General features: G+C 42.6%; 3 long non-coding RNA genes across 12 annotated transcripts; 1 reads left to right on the top strand and 2 right to left on the bottom strand.

The window, feature by feature from the left end:
- Positions 1–9,464: 9,464 nt before the first annotated feature.
- Positions 9,465–13,896, top strand: LOC119016224. Of its 7 annotated transcripts, none has more exons than XR_005073913.1 (7): positions 9,465–9,491; positions 10,187–10,370; positions 10,830–10,948; positions 11,305–11,412; positions 12,039–12,118; positions 12,943–12,986; positions 13,760–13,896. It is a non-coding gene; the product is annotated as an uncharacterized LOC119016224 (long non-coding RNA). The 7 variants fall into 7 exon arrangements; XR_005073914.1 differs by having other exon boundaries at positions 10,190–10,370; XR_005073917.1 differs by lacking the exon at positions 9,465–9,491 and adding an exon at positions 9,551–9,591.
- Positions 13,897–15,208: 1,312 nt separating this feature from the next.
- On the bottom strand, positions 15,209–18,447 carry LOC119016222. Its single transcript, XR_005073908.1, has 7 exons — positions 18,246–18,447; positions 18,021–18,101; positions 17,764–17,855; positions 17,549–17,666; positions 16,895–17,053; positions 16,387–16,622; positions 15,209–16,266 (listed from the first exon to the last, which is right to left on the bottom strand). It is a non-coding gene; the product is annotated as an uncharacterized LOC119016222 (long non-coding RNA).
- Positions 18,448–18,544: 97 nt separating this feature from the next.
- LOC119016223 lies at positions 18,545–20,809 on the bottom strand. 4 transcript variants are annotated; one of them, XR_005073910.1, is made up of 8 exons: positions 20,733–20,809; positions 20,488–20,523; positions 20,269–20,366; positions 19,956–20,188; positions 19,687–19,864; positions 19,441–19,534; positions 19,144–19,233; positions 18,545–18,606 (listed from the first exon to the last, which is right to left on the bottom strand). It is a non-coding gene; the product is annotated as an uncharacterized LOC119016223 (long non-coding RNA). The 4 variants fall into 4 exon arrangements; XR_005073912.1 differs by having other exon boundaries at positions 19,966–20,188; positions 20,269–20,779; XR_005073911.1 differs by having other exon boundaries at positions 19,621–19,864; positions 20,269–20,779.
- Positions 20,810–22,288: the final 1,479 nt, after the last annotated feature.

Below are 22,288 nucleotides of genomic sequence, written 5' to 3' on the forward strand. Positions count from 1 at the left end.
CTTTCAAGGATAAATAGACGAATGAATTCTTCTGTGTGAAAGTGAAAGGCAAGTCCGTGTGCCTGGTTTGTGGGGACGCTTCGGCAGTAATGAAAACTCAAACCTTGAGCGTCAATATAGAGCAAAACATGCAAAACTGGATGCGTTGAAAGGACAAGTGCGCATGGATAAAGTTGCCACTCGCCGAGGTTTGATTGGCCAGCAAGCAGTTTTATCCAAACCGTGAGCAGACCAGGACAATGTGACGCAGGCTAGCTGGAAACCTCATGCCGAAGGTGAATTTGTAAAGCGCCTCGCTGCCGCTGTGGAGCTGCACACGCCAGAAAAAATGGAGCTGTTCCAAAGAGTCAGTTTATCTCAGAGAACCGTCTCAGACTGACATGGCACAAGACACTGAGAAATCATTGAAGGATTCTGCAAGAGATTTCCAGTTCTTCTTTTCAAAACTTACTCTTGCAAAGACTCGGCTCTGCTCGAGACTGACTGACCCAAACCTTGGGTGTAGGAGGTTTCATGAGTACCTCTGTGGGCGAAATGTAACCGTGGAGTCAGACCACAAACCACTGGAGGCCATAAGCCGAAAACCACTAGCCCTTGCACCACCACGTTTACAGCGCATGATGCTGGCACTGCAGAAATATAGCATCACTCTCATGCACAAGCCGGGCAAGGAAATCCTGGTGGCCGACAAATTGTCCAGGAAGTCCATGGATGATGAGGACAGCTCACTATCTGAAGCTATGGAGACTCAGATACACACAGTGATCAGTGCAGCACCTGTAAGTGCAGACAGGATGAACGACATCAGAACAGCATCTAGTCAAGACGAGCAACTGTCCACTCTCAAGCAGGTCATCTGGCCAGGCTGGCCGGAGACCAGAAAAAGGTGTCACCCACATGTCAGTGAGTATTGGAACCACCGTGATGAAATCACTGAGGCTGATGGCATCCTTCTAAAAGGTGAGAAGATAATCATTCCACACAGCCTCAGACCTCACATGCTACGCTGCATACACACTGGACACTTTGGAGTGGAGAAAAGTAAGCACAGAGCACGGGACGTTATGTTTTGGCCAGGTGTGAGTCAGCAGATAGAGGATATGGTTAAACAACGTGACATCTGCCAAACACACTGCAGCGCCAACACAAAGATGGACTCAAATCACCAGCTCAAATCCTGAAGAGTCGCAGGCTACCCTGCCCAACACAACTCAACATCTACGACCTCAGGTAACCCCCCAGGACACTGTAAGAGCAAGGAGAGAGAGCTGCCAACAGCAGCAAAAAGGGCACTACAGCAGATCTACAAAACCCCTATCACTACTACATGCCAGGGCACCCATCCCTTTCCAGCAAGGAGATGGCACATGGAAACCAGCAACAGTCACTCAACCAGCTGAAACACCACGTAGCTACCACACCAGAACTGGCAATGGAACCGACGTCATCTGATCAGCTCCACACACCTGTCACATAGCAGCCAGAGATCAGTGAGGACGACACTGGACAAGACGCAGAAAATGACCAGCAACAGCCTGTGTCTGTGAGTGAGCCAGATCACTCTGGGCCTTATCGTACCAGATATGGCCATGTGATTAAGCCAAGGAAAGCCTTTGACTTATAAACTTTCTTTAAAAAAATGTTGAATATTGCATTTTGAATGAAAATCAGTTTGAATATGTGTTTAAATGAAAATGAATGAATTTTAACTTGTGTTTTGAAAAAAATGTTCCTGCAAGAATATTAATTATTTTTTAAACTTATTTGAACAAAAAAATGTTTGCACTCTGGAACACTTAAGACAGCAGCATACTGTGTTATTTGATGTTCTAGACGGACTGTCAAAGTATTTTATTGTTTGTCACTTGCATAAGCATAGCTTATTTTTTCTGTTGAAGGGAGATGTAATATTCCATGATGTTCCATGTATGCTCTTATTCTGAAACTGGAGCACCAGAGTAGAATGTAACAAATATATGTCTATGGTTACTGTTGCCTAGGGAACAGAAAATAAAAAAGTAGTGGAGCTACAGACAGCTACAAAGTGGTAGTGAACATATCTGGTTTGTCGTACAGGATAGATTATTAACACATCGTGAGTAGTCTATCGCAACATAAGTCAAAAATATCACAGCAAAGAAAAACTGAAGAAAGAAACAAGTGATAAAAATACAATATAAATAAGGCATTACTCAAACATATTATCTCTCAGCCTCAGAGTGCCATCTCTCACTTATCTATTGTCAGCCACTTTGCAAAATGACCTCCAACTCCTTCCATGTTGCCATGTGGGTATTGTGCTGCTATCTATCCTCATGAACCCTCGGGTGGTGGTGGGGGCGTGGTGGTAGGCACCAACCTACTTTCTTTTACCGGCTTGACCTGGCTGACGTGAAATGTGGGATGCACACGCAGGGACCGACGCAAACATAGACGAACCGCTGCAGGTCCAACCTTCCTGGTGACTGGGAATGGCCCTACGAAACGAGGCGCCAGTTTCTTAGAAGTCACATTGAGGTTGAGGTCCTTAGCTGATAGCCAAACCTTTTGCCCGGGCTGGTAATCAGGAGCTGGGCGTCTTCTCCGATCGGCATACTTCTTCACCCGATCTCCCTGCCGATGAGAACCTGTCTGGCAGCTGCCCAGATGCGGCGACATCGTTGGATCATGGCATATGCTGAGGGAACCGAGACTTCCTTTCATTGTCTGGAAAGAGAGGTGGTGAATAACCGAAAGCACAATGAAATGGAGAGAGACCAGTAGCAGAAGTGGTAGTGAATTATGGGCATACTCAACCCAGACCAGGTGTTTGCTCCATGTCGAGGGGTTCTGGTGGACCACGCATCGGAGGCCGGTTTCCAACTGTTGTTTAGTCGTTCGGTCTGGCCGTTAGCCTCTGGATGGTAACCTGATGTCAGGCTTGCTGTGGCCCCGATCAGCTTGCAGAATTCCTTCCAGAATTTGGATATGAATTGGGGCCCCCGGTCGATACAATGTCCTTGGGAATCCGTGGACTCGAAAAACTTGCGTCATCATGACTTCTGCTGTTTCTTTGGCTGATGGTAGTTTCGGGAGTGCAATGAAACGTACCATCTTAGAGAATCGATCCACCACTGTGAGTACAGTGGTGTTTCCTTGAGAGACCGGGAGCCCAGTGACGAAGTCCAGGGAGATATCCGACCAGGGTCTGGATGGGATGGGTAGTGGCTGTAAGAGTCCTGATCGGGCCTTGGATGACGATTTGTTGGAGCACAGACCGAACACGCCTCTATGTACTCCCGGACCTCCGACTCCATTGCTGGCCACCAAATCTCCGGGAGATGACGTACATGGTTCGTTTGACCCACGGATGGCATGAAAGCAGCGAGGTGTGAGCCCAATGAATCACCTGTGACCGTAGCTCTGCGGGAACAAATAGACGATTGTCTGGACAGCCACGAGGCGATGGGGCTCCACCATTAGCCTGCTTTACCTCGTTTTCTATAGGCCAGCTCACCGCTCCTACCACACAGTTCAGTGGCAGGATAGGTTCGGTTTGCTTGGCCCTTGGCTCGGGATCAAAGAGTCTGGAAAGCACATCGGGTTTCACGTTTTTGGATCCCGGCCTGTAAGACAAGGTAAAAGAGAAGCGGTTAAAGAACAGCGCCCACCTGGCCTGGCGAGAATTCAATCTTTTGGCCTTCTTAATAAATTCCAGATTTTTATGATCAGTCCAGACAATGAAAGGTATCTCAGCCCCCTCTAGCCAATGTCGCCATTCCTCCAACGCTAGTTTCACTGCCAGCAGTTCCCGATTGCCCACGTCGTAGTTCCGCTCTGTTGCAGATAGTCGTCGGGACAGGAACGCGCAGGGGTGCATCTTACCGTCCCTCTCAGATCTTTGGGACAGGACTGCTCCAACTCCGTCGTTAGAGGCGTCCACCTCCACCACGAATTGTCTCTGGGGGTCCGGCAGGGTGAGGATAGGGGCTGTGGTGAAGCGGTGTTTTAGCTCCTGGAATGCCTTTTCAGCCGCCGGATTCCAAGCAAACGGGACCTGGGTGGAGGTAAGAGCATGGAGAGGAGCAGCTGTTGCGCTAAAACCTCTGACAAACCGCCTGTAAAAGTTAGCAAAACCAAGGAATTGCTGCACCTTTTTGCGGCTGTCTGGGGTAGGCCATTCGGCTACAGCGCTAACTTTAGCCGGATCCATCTGAACTCTTCCAGGAGCTACAATGAAGCCCAGGAACGAGACAGTCTCGGCATGAAAAACACTCTTTTCTGCTTTAACGTACAAATCGTGTTGAAGCAATCTTTCGAGGACTTGTGTTACATGGATCTGATGGGAAGCAAGATCGGGTGAGTATATCAGAATGTCATCCAATAACATAGACAAACTGGTCAAGAAGTCTCTGAGTACGTCATTTATCATGGCTTGAAAAACAGCGGGTGCATTAGTCAGCCCGAAAGGCATAACACAATATTCGTAATGTCCACTCGGTGTGTTGAAACCTGTCTTCCACTCGTCTCCCTCCCGGATTCTGATCAGGTGATAGGCGTTACGAAGATCTAATTTGGTGAATATTTTGGCTTGCTGCAACTGGTCGAAGACAGAAGTCATCAGAGGGAGCGGGTATCGATTCTTAACAGTGATATCGTTCAATGAACTATAGTCAATACGGCGAGCGAGCCATCCTTCTTTCCCACGAAAAAGAAGCCGGCTCCTGCTGGTGAAGATGAGGGGCGAATGAGTCCGGCTTTCAGAGATGCGGTGATGTATTCGTTCATTGCCTTCCTCTGGGTCCGGATATGGAGTAAAGTCGCCCCTTCGGTATGGTGGATCCTGGAATCAGTTCGATGGCGCAGTCATATGGGCGATGAGGAGGCAGAGACAATGCTTTAGCTTTGTTAAAAACTTCTTTTAGATGGTGATAACAGCTTGGAACGGCGGTCAGGTCCGGATATTCTGCTTCTGGAACGGGATTGGTGGAGAATAAATTAATTTCTGCAACTGGTCTGAAGTGCAGTGTTCGGTGCAATCCTCCCCCCACCCTCTGATCTGGCCACTCTTCCAGTCTATGTGGGATTATGAAGGAAAAGCCAAGGCTGCCCCAGAATTAGAGAGTGAGAGGTGGAAGTGAATAAATGGAATTGGATATTCTCATGATGATGACCTATGGACAATTTAACCGGATTGCTTATGTGCGTGATGACAAAAATATCAGTTCCGTTCAGGGATCGTGCACGAATAGGCCTGGCTAGAGGCTGGTAGTCAATGTAGCTTCTTGGCTAGGTTATAGTCCATTAAACTTTCATCCGCTCCTGAGTCAATCAAATTCATGTCTATGCGAATTAATGGTACTGGAGTGAGAACACGAACAGCAGACTTGCAACTGGTTGGAACTCACCCCCTGGATCCGTTTGACTGGCAAGAGTTGACGAGGTGACCCATTTCTCCGCAATAAAGCATCTACCCTCTTGTGTCTTTTCTCTGCCTTTCCTCCAAGGATATGCGAGCTCTTCCCAATTGCATGGGTTCCTCTTCGGTGGGGAGAAGACTTTCTGGAGACGCCGGTGCGGCGTCGGCCATTTTGATCCTTGGAGCGTTTGGGGTTCCCTGTCGCCTCGTCTACCTTCACGGTGCCTTCTTAGTTGAGTGCGTCGGTTGTCCGTGCGAATGGCGAGAGCGATGAGTGCGTCCAGATCGGTGGGTAAATCCAAGGGAACAAGCAGATCTTGAATTTCAATCGATAACCCCTTTAGAAGGTATCATACAGAGCAGCATCGTTCCACCCACTTTCCGCAGCCAAAGTGCGAAAATGAATGGCGTAATCACAACCGAGTCTTTACCTTGCTTCAGGGTGCTTAATTCTTGCGCCTTCTCCTGCTAGAACTCACGGGGTCAAAAGTCTTTTTCAGCGCCGTCTGGAAGCTCTATGGTCTCGCATAGTTGAATTTCGACTCCATTCGGCCGAAGCCCAAGCTTTAGCTCTCCCGTAGATGTGACATCATGAACGCCACCTTAGCTCGGTCGGTCAAAAAGGCTTGTGGCGTAAATTCAAATGTATTGAGCAGTCTATTAGAAATGATTGACAACGTCCAGGCTCACCGGCGTACTTAGTGGGAAGCTAGTTTGCATGGAGCTCCTCCAGTTGCCGCTTGTACTTCCGGGATGGCTGGAGGAGGCGGAGTCGGAGTGACGGGGCTTTGGCGAGAGAGCTGTCCCAGCATTTCCTGGATCTGAGACGAGAGTTGCCCCATGTTAACAGCCATGGCGGTCTGGAATTCCTCCTGGCGAGTTAGACGAGCTTCCTGGATCCGCAACAGTTCTGAGAGTCGCCCCGCTTCTGCTGAGTCCATAGCTGGCCTAAGTATACTGACAGACTTGGACAGAAAATAGGACTCAGATGCAGAGTGGGCGAAAGTACAATCAAATTTTATTAATCTGATTTTGGTATTCTCCAGGAAGAATGAAAACAAAACGACTATGAAAATTTCAGAAGACAAACAAGACGAACAACATACAACATGAAATAACAAAAGGCGCTCCCGAGGAGGAATCTACTCTATTCTAGAAAAATTCTTAGATATAAATAATTACAAAATAAAACTCTCCGAAGAGGAAACAACAGGCTATGAAATATGCTGCTCTGCGTTATCAAAGTTAATCAAAAAAAAATCTCTCACAACGAGGAAAAACAAAAGGCTATGAAAATTCAAACTTCAAACTCAAAACTCCTGACCAGAAAGGGGAAGACAGAGACTTTATACACATGAGGGAGGGGAACACAGGTGGAAACAATCAGGAATCAGGGATGACGTCAGACCAATGACACAGGAGAAAGGGTAAGTGACCTGAAACGAGAGGAGAGTTACTTTCAAAATAAAACAGGAAGTTCACAAGACAGATCCCAAGACAAGACAACCTCACCGCGATGTGACAGGCTTATGTGAAACATGACTGAAACCTACTACTTTTCTGCCATTAATTGAAGCCTCCCCTCCTGACTATAACTGCGCCCATGTTGCTCGGGCCTCTAAACAAGGGGGAGGTGTTGCTGTAATCTACAAATCTATTTTCAGTTTAAGCTGCGACCAGGATATTAAATTTACTTCATTTGAGGCTCTGGTTTTAAAACCATCTTCATCAAATACTAACAGCCTTATCCAGGGAACAGGTGTTCACCTGGTTGTACTGTACAGACCTCTTACTTTCAGTTCCTAGAAAAATTCAGTGAATTTATTGCAGATCTTGTCTCGCTCAGATAAAATCTTAATTATTGGGGATTTCAGTATCCACTTAACAAGCCAGTCCAGCCCCAACACCTGCAGGAGGTCAAAGGTTGTATAGTTCTTAGGGCCCAGATCTCCTTTGGTTCAGCCAGACGAACTTTTTTTTCCTCTCAAGCTTGAAGGCTGAACATTTTGTCATTGATCCTGCACTCCGCGGGGGCCAGTCCTGTGGGGGTTTGAAGCCTCTTAGCCTATTCACTTGCCCTTGTGGGTCGCTGCATTTTATCTTTATGTCATATATATATATAAATAATATAAATAATATATATATATATATATATGTTTATATTTATATTTATATTTATATTTATATTTATATTTATATTTATATTTATATATGACAGTCCTACAAGGCCCCTTGAAAAAAAAAATGGATATCCTCAGGTTTACTAAGCATTTTTATTCTGGGGGACATGCAGGCAGGCCACTGGGGGTCCCCAGAGTCACACGGAGGGCCAATAGAAATCTTTGCAGACAACTCCAATGCATTTTAAATAAATGGCCGCCTGTGCCTAAGATTCATATTGTTAGGGTCTAATAATGATAAACTGGATGATATTGAAATATTGGCCTCCAGAGTCTTGATTAAGTGCCCCCTGGTGCCCAAAAATGCAACTACCACAAATAAATGCATACCTGGATACTGGCACTGCGATATTGGCTTACTGGGAAAATGGCCCCAATACACATGAATGGATGGCATGCCCAACATATTAAATAATCTGAAAAGATGTTAACTTTTAGGTAGAGCCAGGTAAAAAAGGCCAACTTTTCAATATAAGATTCTGACAATACCTACAACAAAAGTTGAAATTTTCCAACTTTGTGGGGGTGACATCTGCCAAAGTGTGAGATGGTTGGGTTTAGGTCCATTCCCAGGGTGGTTGAGGTCAGTAAACATGGCCAGGTCAGGCTGTATGTACAATGTCAATGGACATTACCTAGCACCACCGATGCCACGTCAAGGCAAAGTGTGGGGGGTTAGGGCTCGTGAATCCCTCACCCCCAAAAGAAACCCATCGTTTCCTCCCAAAATTTTGTGCCTGTGGGTGTTGGGGTTTTGGCTATAGGGAGAGGGGGGGGAGAGGGATAAGGGTGTGGGGATTATTGTTTTTTAGGGAAGGTGATGTTTAAAGCCAGCATTTCAGTTCATCTGGAGTCTATAGATACCTGTAAAAAAGTTTGGGCTCACCCTGGTGTTCATGGCTGTGTGACATGTTCAGGATCATTATACACAATTTTTTTTTCTACCACTGAATGAAAATACAGATTTATAATTATAGCTGCTGTGCAGTGATGGTTCGTGTCCGGGCTGTTTTTGGCAAATGCAGGCAATTCTGAGCAACAAACAGGAGAATAGGAAGACAAGACAGTTGACAACAGTGTTCATTTGTGACCACTTCAGGCTTGAACTCACCACTTCTGGAACCAAAGACTGTCATCTATCACTCTGAGCTAATTGACAAGTGCAACACAACAGTGGCTTCACAAATTGAGTAAGCAATTCACTGTTGAAAATCTGAAAATACACACATTGCATCATGGCAGGCTGCCAGCTCTCATTCAGCTTTGTACTAAAAACTACCAGAAGTACAGCAGGATCTTTTCCTATGCGTTCCTATGTTTGCCACAGAGCCGTAGTCACGTGACCGGTGCGCTGTATGCTGGTTATCAGAGCATCAGAATGTCCTCTACGTTGCATTCATTATGACTTGGAAAAACGATCACTAAAGCTGGGTTAAGGTAAAGATTTATAAGCAATTAAATTAATTACATTTTTTGCCAAAAGAAATACTAGCTTCATTACAGCCCAATTTAATTAGTTGATAGTTAACATAACACATTCATGAGATAGTGTTGATATTGTAAGCCTCAGTATGACGATATTATAATGTCAGCGTGTACGAAATAAATGAGTTTAATTTTCAAGATTTCTCCGTCGATCATTATTGATTATTATTATTAGGTTTGCGGTGCTACGTCACAGGGGGGAAACATTACCTCTATTTTAATGTCTTATCCATTTTTATTATGTGTTACATTAACAGTAATCATCACTATTTATTAAGCTCAAACAAACAAAGTGAAACACAGATGTGAGTGGAAATTGGTTTGGTTAGTTTCATGGTTGTTTCGTCCAAAAGTCACAAGGTGGCGCTGTTGAGTTGATGATGCGTGGATCTACGCTGCCAGCTGAAAACACGTCATCCATCTTAGAGGTGAGCACACCTTCATCTTTTGACATTTAAGTACAGTTCAAACTAAACTCTGACCTTAACCAGTCTTGACTAGTCTGGACTGGTTCTGCCTGCAACAGTAGTACGAAACCAACGTTAGCAGCACAGCGCTGACTGTTAGCTAAGAGCTAAAGCTAACAGCACAGACAAGCTTACCTTTAACTAGCATTAGCAATGAAGCTAAATAAAGTTAGCACATGGTTAAAGTTTGCCTTTGTATGCTCAGTTGTCGCTCTCAGCAAGTTAGGTTTAACCATCAACTATAATATTTACTGTAGGCAAATGATATTTTATCATAACATTACAAGAATCTCCTACATTTTCTATGATATCTTATTGTGTTTTTATTTATCGTAGCTGTTTCTCACAACATTTGTAGAACATAAAACATCCAGGATATCAAAAAGTCAGTAATGTTGCCAACTGCTAATGTCAGGAATAATTTGATATTTTTGGTGAAATACAATATCTATAGGAACCTGACATGTCTCACTATGAGGCCGATATGATCCTACTCAATATTTGCAATCAGTGTTTATTATTGCGTATTTTTCTGTCTGTCTCTCTTTAAATCATATTAATTGAAACAGTAGATTCGTTTTTTCTTGAGAGTAATAAACTGACCCTGTATGCATGGTCTAGTGATGAAGGCTAATGTTGTTTGTTTTCCATTTCAGCAGAATGCCAGGATCCACAATGAAAACTTGCATATCTTGCAAGCAACACGTCTGTCTTTGTGGGGCACAGCAGCCCATGAAAAAAAAAATCATCAAGGCAAAGAACAAGGCTACGAAGGAATGGGGAGAGGAGCTGAAGAAAGGGGGCAATATTGCCAAACTTTTTGATGCTGCACGGATTCTGGTAAGCTGTAGTTCTTCTGGTTCAGTATTGATGCACCAACCAACTTGCACACGAATGATACCAGCTCGACATCACAGCCAGTCAATTTAATGTATCGAGAAATTTGACAGTATGAACACCATATAGAATTTGAGGAAAACATATGGTAAATAGGAAGTAACTTGTTACTTGTGAACGCCCCAATTCTCCAGATTTGCACCAAACTAAACATGTCTTTGAACAACAATAGCTGTGAGGTCTGTGAAGTTTTGAGTCATTTGGCTTCATTTGGCTACTCTTACAAAATCTGGATTTCTCAAGAACACATATTTTCTTGCACCTCGTAAGTTATTCATTTGATTCCCAGCAAAGTGTTATGCAGTGTCTGTTTTGGCACTTATGAATAGGCAGTAATGCAAAAAATGTTGTTGAATGACTCAGTATCTGTTGATTATTCTCTTTTGCCCCACTGCACACTAGACCCTGCACCTGCACCCTCTCCCTCCTCCTCACTTGGACTTCCACGACCCTCTGCTTCATCCCAGCCCCCCATGACCAAGCCTCTACCCCTAAGCTGTGCTCGACACGAAAGCAAACAGGTAAGACTTCATAAGAAACACCTGCAAGAGACAAGATACTTTATGGACTGGAATGTGTGCCCAGTAGTTTCTTTCCAATATGGATGTTGCACCCTGATGATAGAACAAAGAATAATCCATTTTGCCAGGTTTCATACAAGATTCACGGAAGTTTGAGTTCGTAATAAAGAGGGCATTATAATTATTTTGGATCTTGTTTTTGTGAATATTTTCGCCATAACAACTTGAGATACTTGGTCACCTACAAAATGCTACCACTTCTTGTTTTTTAAGTTTCTGTCACCTTTACATGATACAGTAAAGTGTCTTAACTGTTTTATTTATTGTTTATTTTCTCTATCCCCACCATACACTAGACCCTGTGCCTGCACCCAGTATTGTGTCCCAGACCCCTCCTGAACCAACTCCCCTGCCCTCTGCTTCGCCCCATCCCCCTAAGCTGTGCTCTGCACTCAAGCAAATAGGTAAGACTTCCAGGTCTGAGCCTTCCTCTGCCCTCTGCATAATTCTCCAAATACTAAAACAGATGGCAAGATGCTGAGGAGGGATTGCACTGGACATCCACAGTAGCGGGCTTGGTGCTGTGTGATGTGGGAGGAAAGAAGACACTGACCAGACAGTGTGACCCACTGATCAGTGCTCACTGTAGGCAAACAGAGCAGGTAGTCAGAACTGACCAGCAATGAACAGCTGCTGTCAGTCTGCACTGGAAACACGAGAGTCTGCTGGAGCTTTACCAGAGTCTCGAGTTCACATCAAGAGGCTGTGTGTCTCTACTACAATCACAAAACTTAATTCACAGTGCTATTTTCACACACATTTTGCCTTTAACAAATACTGCTCCTCCTGCTATTTGGATCTTGCACTAGTCCATGTTATAATTTTGTTTTGTTCTGATGAATTGGTCAGCTATATTTGAAAGTATAGTTTGCCACTGACTAGGGGAAACAAATTCAGTAGATCAAAAACTGCAGCAAAAGTGATCATTTGACTTCTGAATTAAACCATTTTACACCAATTGATGTAAAGTAGCCTTGGGAGAGTTAAATAGTATAACCTTGAATAAACATTTAATAACCTCCTTTTATAGGCTGTGTCCTAGGCATCTTCTTTATTTGCCCCTCACCTCCCCAGGTCGTAGTAACAGACCCAATCCAGTCAACCTAGCAGGTAATATTGCATCTGTATTACGTATATTTAACCCTTTTTTCTGATATCCATCACTTTTTCACTCAAGTTAAGCCAAATGTAGATATGGTATTTTGCCTTGATGTGATCAATTGCAGTCCCAATATGTCTGTCCTTTTGACCAGTTAATGATATGCTGGCAACATTATCCATTATTGATAAGGTTTGTTATTATACGTGTCCTGACTATTACAGTTTGTTGTAGTGCAGATACAAGCTGAGAGAGGTCATCTGGAAAGACTGTTGTGACAAACACAAATCATCACAGTGGTACCTCACCCCCCCATGTCTTTGCCACAGTGAAATGAAATTCATATTCATGACAATCTGACAATATTCCAGAATCGTGTCACAAAGGACTCGAAATGCAAGTTGTTTTTGTTTTTAATTGAATACTGTACATTTTTGTCTAGCAGTACAGGGAGGAGCAACATGTATCATGAATACAGTATGTGTTACAGTAAATATGGGAAAACATTGAACTGGGTACATCTGTGGACTCCATGCTTACAGTGCAACAACCACTGTGCTGAAAGAATAGAGAATGGCAGAATATTTTGTACTAAAATGTCAAGACATGGAGCTGAATCAAGACTGCAAGATACCCATATAAACTGGTTTGACTTAACCTGAAAAAAGTTACACTTTAATGTTTAATTCAGCTGATTGATGTTCACATTCCTGAACCAGACTGGAAATACATGGAATGCAGTCTATAATGTCAGCTGTTAGGATTGTTATAATACCTGTTAAAAGTGCTTATGAATGTTTTGTCTGATGCATTTTGGCTATTGGCTATTTTTCAGGGAATGCTGGAGGTCAAAGTGAAGTGGGTGCCATGCCCTCAGTGGTATGTATGTAGCTTCATCATACACATCATTTTGTGCTTGCCTGTTCGATGCAGGGTAGCTGTGAAAGTATACAGGGTCCAAGTATAGTTCAGTTACAGTTCAGTGCAACATTCATAAACACCAGACCTATAATGACATTCCTCTGACAATCTGATGGATGGATGGTTAAATGCACTGCATTTACTGCATGTCGCTCTTTTTAGTCTTTGTAATTACTCAAAGCAGCATTCACCCATTTACTCATATTATCATACACTGGTGGCAGAGGATACCATGCAAGGTGCCACTAGACTGATGACCATCCACATACACACAGACACAATTTAGGGTGTCCTGCCCAAGATACTTCAACATGCAGCCTGCAGGGGTCTGGGATCATTCCCTCAACCTTCTTATTAGCTCTAACTCACACTCCTGTGTCCCAACACATCTTCACACACACACACACACACACATAGACATCAGCCTGTAAGAGAGGCTCTTGGAGCTATTTATTTGTCCTTACCATGACATTCAGTCCCGCAGGCACCCCTGACCTACTGGCAAGACAACCACATTGAATAATACTGATTTTAGTGGTTTTGCTTTCTTTGCTTGATTACCAGTTCATTCTCTGATTACTGAGTGAAAGCGGGACATCCAAATAACCCAATGAATGCCACTCATGTTTCTGTGCATATGTCAATACATGGAAGTCATTTATGATCTCTTGACACTGAATCAACTCGTACTAAAAAGAATTCTCCTGTTTTCCATCGTTTCTTTCTTGTAGCCACCTGAGATGGGCCGATTGGTGGGTGAAACAAGATGACCTCACTTAGATGTCAAAGACTTTCCTTTAATGTGTTCTTCATTTTGTAATGTTCTGGTTTGTTCTTGCCATTAAAGTTGTGCTGCTGCAGGCTCATCTCTCTGCTTGAGTTCTTACCCTAGTATGTCTTAAGTGAAGAACATGGTTTAAAAAAATGAAGCTGACACATCACTTAGTTTCCTAATGAACAAGTTTGCCTTATTTCAGAAATCGGATGATTTAATGAGCATTTGTGTCTAAGCCCATCCTGGTTGGTAGGAGGGGACGAGAAGCAGGGGCTGAACTCACTCGATTGTATGCAGGAGTGTGATTGACTGTTTCCTGGCGAAAGGCAGGTCGGAGGAACCATCAACACTGATCAGACCTCACCAACACAGCCACAGCAACATTCACACAACCAGACAAGACGAAAGTCAAACCCAGTCATAATACAAAAAGAAGGTTCGTATTAGTGGACGTGATGATTATCTGCAATTCAGTTCTCTAAGAGTGAAAGGAGTCCCTCATCCTTCATTGATTTGTGGTATGGCCTGTTAAGATTCAGTCATTTTTGAACAAGCTTCAACTCTCATATCAAGTTCATCTGTAGACCTACAGGAGATGTCTAAAGCTGACAGTGTGCACACAGGATACTAGGTACAATAATACCAACGCAATCCTGACCATAGAGGACCATTAAGTAGGATTGGGAAATGGACTAAATGTACTCAAAACGGCAGTCAATGTCAAGTCAATGTGCTTTTATAACTTCAAAGTTATGATATTTTATTGGGGCACAAGGTCAAATTAGGAGATATGTGTACAAAAGTGTGTACTGAGAGATATAGGTACCACAATCTAGAATAATCTTGATCATCTCAGATCATCCTGTCAGTCGGGGGATGGGAATACAGTGGCTCTAAACGTCCATACTGACTTAATGGGAAAACATTCATATAAAAAATGAGTTTGTTAATGGGGGAAAAATGGGTTTAAAATGATTCGGCAACGTGTGAATTCAGAACTTTCGGGCTCATGACTTGGATCCATTTTTGTTGCTGTGGAGTGATAATGTGGTTTAAAGTTGGTTTAAATATAATGTGGCTTCCTAACGAGACGATGCACCGTACAGCTCAATCTATCAGATCGATTAATAACAAACGTGTGTTAGCTAAACGTTCCAGCTAGTGAACATACCCCAAGAGCGGCGGACAGCAGCATTGAATAGTATGAATATGGCGCTGACGGTACACAGCAATGACACAACAGAAATTAATAGAGCCTGTGTCCCCATTTTTCATGTAGCCTGTGAGCTTCTTTTTCCTTTTTAACATGCAAATAAACTCAAACTTTAGATGTTTTTAAATTAAACAACAATATTTCTATCTTTCTAAATTAAGTGTCCTCAGTGCAGGAATGATGAGGCATGAATGGCTATTAATATTAGTTATTTATTTTTTATGTGAACCATGAAGAGACAATGAATAAACATTGAAAAAAGAGGTGGACAAAGTAGACAAGTCCATTTAATTGAGTCAGTGCATAGATACATACTACATACTGTACATCTGGTCAAACTTTGTGTTCCAAGTGCTTGTTTTTAAGTCTTCAAGCATTCTTTAATGTGTTGTTGCCACAATGCATTTGCACAAACTAATGACTCAGACAATCCAGTGAATGCACTGACTTCCCTGTAGAACCTATAGAATAAAACTGAGGACTTTGTAGCACATGCTACAAAGTTTGTGTGCTGTAAACAGAGCAAACATTTCAAACAATGTGAATCTTTCTTCATTTCAGAAACCTCAGCTGTGAAGAGATAAAGCCACACAGACATGCTTTGGTGAGGAATCTTCATCCAAGTTTGAATCAAACTTTTCAAATAAATAAATAACTAAAGAAATAAATGCAAGCACTTTAAACTTGACTGCTAGTGTAGGCATAGTTGACATGATTGGTAATTCTCTTGTGACAAACAGTTTATTGCCTATTCTTAGAAAAGAAAAGAAAATTCATCCACTGATTTCAAAACAGGCTCAAAGTACCATGAACCTTCATAGACAAGTCATGGGGTCAAAAGTACACTCAGGGTCTACAGTAAGTATTCAAGTGAATATACAGAGTTATGGTCCATCCCTGACTGGGATATACAGGGTGCTGGGATTGAACCAGCAAACCAAAACAAATAAACAATAAACATTCGACAAGATCACAGGCAGTGGCGCTACAGCATTACGCAGAATATCAAATATTTGCTGTAAATACTGGAATGTGATTTTTTGGAGTGATTTGATCTCAAGATGCATTAAAGACACATTAGGTGTATTCACAGCTGTCTGTACTTAGACCTGCCCACTAATAATAGTAATAATAATAACAATAATAGTAATAATAATAGTAATAATAAGTGCCAGACTCAGTTTCAATGGGCATGTCATTAGGAGTGTGTTGTCCTCTGGATTCTATTCCCCAACAGCACTGTCCAGTCCCTTTTTTATTTGGGAGAAAAAGAGAAGATAAACAGGAATTAGTTAAACACAAACCTGGAGCACTGCATTTGTCACAGAATAATCAAACAATGTCAATATCAATATCATGGCCTTAATTACCTGCATGTCCATGTCCTCCTCATCTGAGTAGCTCTCCACATCATTTGCTAGATCTTGCTCCTCAAACTGCTCTTCTCCCTCTTCAGGGTCCAGTGCAGACCCATCAAGTCCTGCTCTTACCACGTGCAAGTATTTATTTCTCACAGTGAAAAGGTGAGACTGCAGCTGAGACCTTCTTCTGTTGAACTCTGCCTGAAGACCTCGAAGTCCTTCTTCAGAGACGCTGCAGTGGCTACCTTCATAGTAATTAACAAAATATTTAAAAAGTCTAAATTACATTGATATTTTTCTTCTTTGAAATACATGCAAGTTTCCTGTATGTTACACACATACATAGATCACATGATATCTTCCAGTGAGATGCATGTGAGATCTGTTTGAGTCCTGAAAACGGCATTAAAAAAATCAGCAAAACAGACAACTTAAATCTTTCTATGGAAGAAAAAAACAGCTTTGGGTAGATGAGTGTGTTCTGTTGATGTTTTTATTGTAACGGGTAATGGCTTACCCTCAGTGCTGACGGATAGACCTCTCAATGTCTGCTCCCTTCTCTTGAGGAACTCCCACTGTTGTTACTTCTGCAGCAAGGATCATCACCTCCTCCTCAGGTCTTCTTATGTGCATTGCCTTATCAAAAATATTTTTTTGGCAAGGAACTCCACACCATCTGGAAATGTAAAAAATGAAGAAAAGAAAAATGAGGCCAGAACAAAAAGACTAATAAGCTGCCTCAGTCCCAGAGAAGTCTCCTCAGTTCTTGATCTCACTTGTAGCCGAGAATCATTACTGGCTGCAGGGGGTTCTTTACAGCACAGAGCAATGTTGAGTTATGCAAGAACATTGTACTGATTGATTTCTGTCATCAGAGAAGGCCCTTCAGAGACTGCTCTCTTTTACACGGACACCCTGATTAAAGTATATATAAAAAAAAAACCACAGAAGAACACTGAAGTTACAGCGTACTGCAAATCAACAGATTATACAAGGAAATCAACATAACAGACAACACCAACTCAAAGAAAGAACATGCTCATAAATGACATTGCCATGGTCCATAACATTGACCGAACATGTTGCTTTGTGCAGAAACAGCAAAAATGCTTGTTTCAATTGTAATGCGGAAATGTTACATATTGTACGGAGTCTGATTAATGATACCTACCATGTTCAGCCCAGTCCCGGACATCTCTGACCCACTGTTCCACAGTCCCATCATTTGCAGACATCTCTCCCTTGAGGGTCTCTAGGCTCTGCCTCTCCCTCTCAGGATTCTGCTGTGTCTGTAGGAAAAGGAGGGATGGGGGAAATTAAACTTTAAAGAGTGACATTTGTCACTCATATAGCAATGTGGCTGCTTTTCTGAAAGAAGATGGTTACCTTACGAAATCTTGTGCACAAGGTTTTCCACATGTTCTCCATCTTTCTCTTATTCCAGTCCATAATCTGGACAGTTAGCATGTCTGTGCGTGCTGTTACAGACAAAAAAAGACAAAAATGATGCATGCCTAGCAGCTCCACTTAACAACAATGCCGTTAAAAGGCTCCACTAGTGTAACTGCTGTCAAGTCATGCTATCTATATGATTATTCTGCAAATAAAATATCAAATATGAAATATCGAAGCCTACAACCAACCTCCTTTGCCCATGAACTTTGTGAGTATGGCGGTCCTGGACAGGGAGGAATGAACCATTTCCACCTCCTCTCCCAGGTTATCTGACATTTCAGGAATATACAGTGCAGTCTATTAATCTGAGTTCAGGGAAACATGCATTGTTGTTTTGGCTCTGTAATCAAGCAGATTGGATTTGACAAGGAGAAATTACTGGCATCGAAACACAAGGGATGAGTAAAAAATACCTCACACTCGATGCCATGTGCTTTGGCATGGAGCACAGACAACAGAGCCTTCACGGTGGTGAGGTGACTGTACTCTGGGCAGGCTTCAGCAATTCTCTGGATGTAAGGCCAGTACTTGCATATTACGTCCATGCAGAAGAAGGCTGGTGGACTGGCTGTGATTGCCTTCTGCAGGAACATCACATACACAACGATCTCACCCCTGTGGGATTGCTTAACAGCATTGCATTAATTAAGCGTCACTTGATGAGCATTTGAAATAAATGGAACTGTAGTGAAAATACAAAGTGTTTTTATACTTGCCTGTACATATTCAGGGCCCGAAGGATAATGCCACGACGGCACACTGCTACTTTAGACCCTGGGGAAGAATTAAAAATTAAATTAATTTAATTTAACAATAATTCGGCCTTTTCTTCAATTCTGTATGCGTTATTAAATGTTATTACTGCTACTTTTCTCCCTATGAAAAAGCAAATCATTTTGTTTGGAAAACCTCCAGTGTGGACGCAGCCCAAAACAGTTAATAACATCATATTAAGTCTTAATTGCACAAGTCTAGCAGCTCGTCCAACTATGCATGCTGGTTAACTGTTGCAACTGCCATTTCCCTTGATGAGGACACAGGCATTTGGTCCCTGGACCATGGCTGCCCACTGCTTCTAAACAGGAAGGATGGGTTAATGTGAATTTCCCCCATTGTGGGACAATAAAGGAAGTCTTATCTTAAAATGTTTCCCATTAGCTATTTTCCTATCATTATAGATAAGATAAGATATTCCTTTATTAGTCCAACAACGGGGAAATTCACAGGGGCCAGAGTGTAAGCAAAGGGTGGAAAACAACGCACTACCACAAAATGTAAGACTGTGAAAAGGGAAAGCTCTAGATAACATACTTGCTCATCAAGGCTGGAACAAGCCCTCTTGCTTGTTGTCTCCTTTGCTGCGTTCAGCTGAGACCTGCCACAAACACCTTTACCTGGCAACTACAAAAAGGACAAAGTGAGGATGGTCACATTAATGTTTCATTTATTTAACAGCTTTGGGTGTAATTCTGCAGCATCAAACTGCAGAATGCAAGTAATTGTAAATAATAGTCAATGGTAGCTCTTACCTAAAATAAAATTTGACTTAAGGTATACAAAGTGTAATGAGAATATATTTCATTAAAAATAAATAAAACGTGCTCTTACATGCTTGGCCCTCTTTTGGAGGTCGTCCGCAAATACTGCAACCTCGTTATCCTTGCAGATGAGCACACCGTCAAAATAACCCCCTTCCTCAGAGCTAAAGATCAGACATGGAAATATAAATTGCAAGGATGATGCCAATCATTTCATGTTAGCATTGCTGAAGAATGAACATGTGCTCACTGGTGTAACAAATGAGAGCTGAGACATGGACATGCCTAGACCATGAAACATGAAATATACACTGACTGTCCACCCTTTTTGAAGCAGTAGTGCTTCCTGTTTCCATCCACAGACACAGCCAACATCTGAGGGGACAGGTTGTGCAGACGAATGGTTGCTCTGAGCACAACTTGTCCACTTCGTAGGAGCTGATGACCCGCTCCATGAAGCTCTGGAAAAATGTGTCTGAGCAAACTTTACCAGTCTGTTGAAAGAATCATCAAAGACAAATTTACACTAACATGCAGAATTAAAAGGAGGGAATGGTAAATGTTGTGTACTGTAGGCCAGCCCACCCTGCCATACACTGTTGTTTGTGCTTCCAGCATTCTCATAAAGGTCAGGTGGGAAATCCCTGGAGCAGCCAACTTCATCTCCCGTAAAGCTTGAATCATAGCTACATCATAGATGGTATGGAAATGGATGGTGGCAGGCCAGTAGCCACTGACTTGGACATGGTACAGCCCTGGGGTCCAGCTGGCACAGCAGCCACCACATCACAGCTCTGGGAGGGTCAGATCATCTCGTCCTGGGGGAAAAAGCATCCATTCATGTTATATTGGAGGGGGGTAAAACCATAGGGAAGTAGAGGTAATGGTATGGAGTTACCTTTCATGTTGATGAACACCACAGGCCGCCCAGCAATGACAGACACATTCTCTGGGGGGGAGTCACAAATCTGGTGTGGCATTTCCATTGGCAATATTCTAGCAACAAAAGGAAAAGAGAGGTTTAAAAATTCCAAAATTAGATAGGGGTCTTTTTTCAAGATGCCAAAAATAAATAGAGTTTTGTAAAGAAAATAAAAAGATTATATGTATATAGTACCGCATGTGTGGTGGGAATAGCCCCCTTCTGCAGCTTCTGTTGGTGGCAGAGGCATGTGGAAGCCATCAAAATGCCATTCCACATTAAGCATTATGGCAATGCTGAGATGTGCAGGCCTATAAATCGTATTCTACAGACTTGGATTGGTGGATCCCCACAGAAATCACACCACAATGCTTGATTGTTTGACCAGTCATGCCAAAACTCATGGGAATCTATAAGACAAAAAGATTATGATTTCTTACTGAGTCCTGCCTCTTCCTCATCAGGCATCTCCACTGATGTCCCCTCAGGAACACTGAGGTAAAGTCATCTGGGCCTTCACCTGAAAAGATAAAGTTAAATGTGAAGGGTGCCAACAATGTTTATTCATAATGCCAGTTTGCTACTGGTTCCAGCAGCTCAGGAAATGAACAATTTACAGAGGAAAGATTTGCCAAACATGTCTGCTCTTTTCAGCAAAACCTTGCTGAGCATTCAGAAAGTTAAATACATCCACAACTGAGAGCTACCCAGTATAATCACAATCTTCTTCTGTGGTAGTATTCATTGACCTTATTACAACAAAATGCTTAGTACGCTATGCAGAGTTGGATATAATAAACTAACCACGGGATTTGGATGAAGAGGACTTGATGGTCTGGGCAATAATGCTGCCATCTTTATCCCGCTTTCTCCATCAGATCTGGACTGGTGGTTTTGATCTTCTTTTGTTCACCTAAAAAGCATAATATAATTAAAGTAACGCAGGTAAACCATAAAGACTTCCTGCACAAGTAACTTCTTGAATGTTGCTATGCATTATAATATCTGATCCCCATGCATGGAACAGGATACTGAAGCTGTTACATTACCTGTGCAGGCTCGACTAGTGAGTTGAGATGCTCTGCCAGGCTCTGTGCCTTTCTGATCAGCTCCTTAAGGGTAGCCTCATCTGCTGCCATAGTGCCGAAACAGCAAAACTAAAAGATGCTCAATCCTCCATCTCTGATCTGTGGGGAAAGTGCACCCTATATGGTATAGACTTCTGTCCCAGCTTGCCTCTGATATTGTTGTTGACAAATGGTTGGCTCTTAAAAGAGCCGTTGGTTGTGTAAAGGAAGGTAGAGGGACTGAGAGATGAGAGAAACTGGTCATCTGTAAAACAGTAATAAAAGTAGAGTGAGAGCACAATCAAGAAAGCCTAGTCTAGTCACAATCAATAAAGTACATCTATCTATCTAAATTTGTCAAACTTTGTTATTGACAAAACTGATTGGTGTCAAGGCAATATAGCTCATTGCATTTCTGATTTACTAACACAGTTGCGTTCTTACCTGAAGCAGGAGAAGGTTGGCAATAAAAAAAGAAGAAGAAAAAACTGGTGGAAGTACATCAGCGACAGCAGAGTCCATAGTAACCACCATAGCAATGATGGAAACCTGAAAGATCGTAATAACTAACAAACGAAAGATCATATACATTCACTGAAGGAGTAATATGAGAACAAAATGCAGATTTTTCAATAGGAATGTCATCAAAACGCACTTTAATGGCGAAATGGCCTTAAAATGCTGCATTATGCTGCATTTTCCACTATGAATGAAAGGAATGGAAGCCATTTTTCACTGCGGGAACTGCGCACTAGTGTCTTTTGATATTCGTGGGATGCACGAAACATTTGTACATAACTTTTCGAACATTTCCATAGAACCCCTTCATGAGAATATGTTGCTTGGGTGGGCAAAATGTAGGGATTGCTTGGGGAAATCCCAACTGCTTCCCTAATTTTTATCAGGAGGTCAGCTGACTTTTTAATAAT

This window comes from Acanthopagrus latus, unplaced genomic scaffold (genome assembly GCF_904848185.1).
Source record: "Acanthopagrus latus isolate v.2019 unplaced genomic scaffold, fAcaLat1.1, whole genome shotgun sequence".
Lineage (NCBI taxonomy): Eukaryota > Metazoa > Chordata > Actinopteri > Spariformes > Sparidae > Acanthopagrus > Acanthopagrus latus.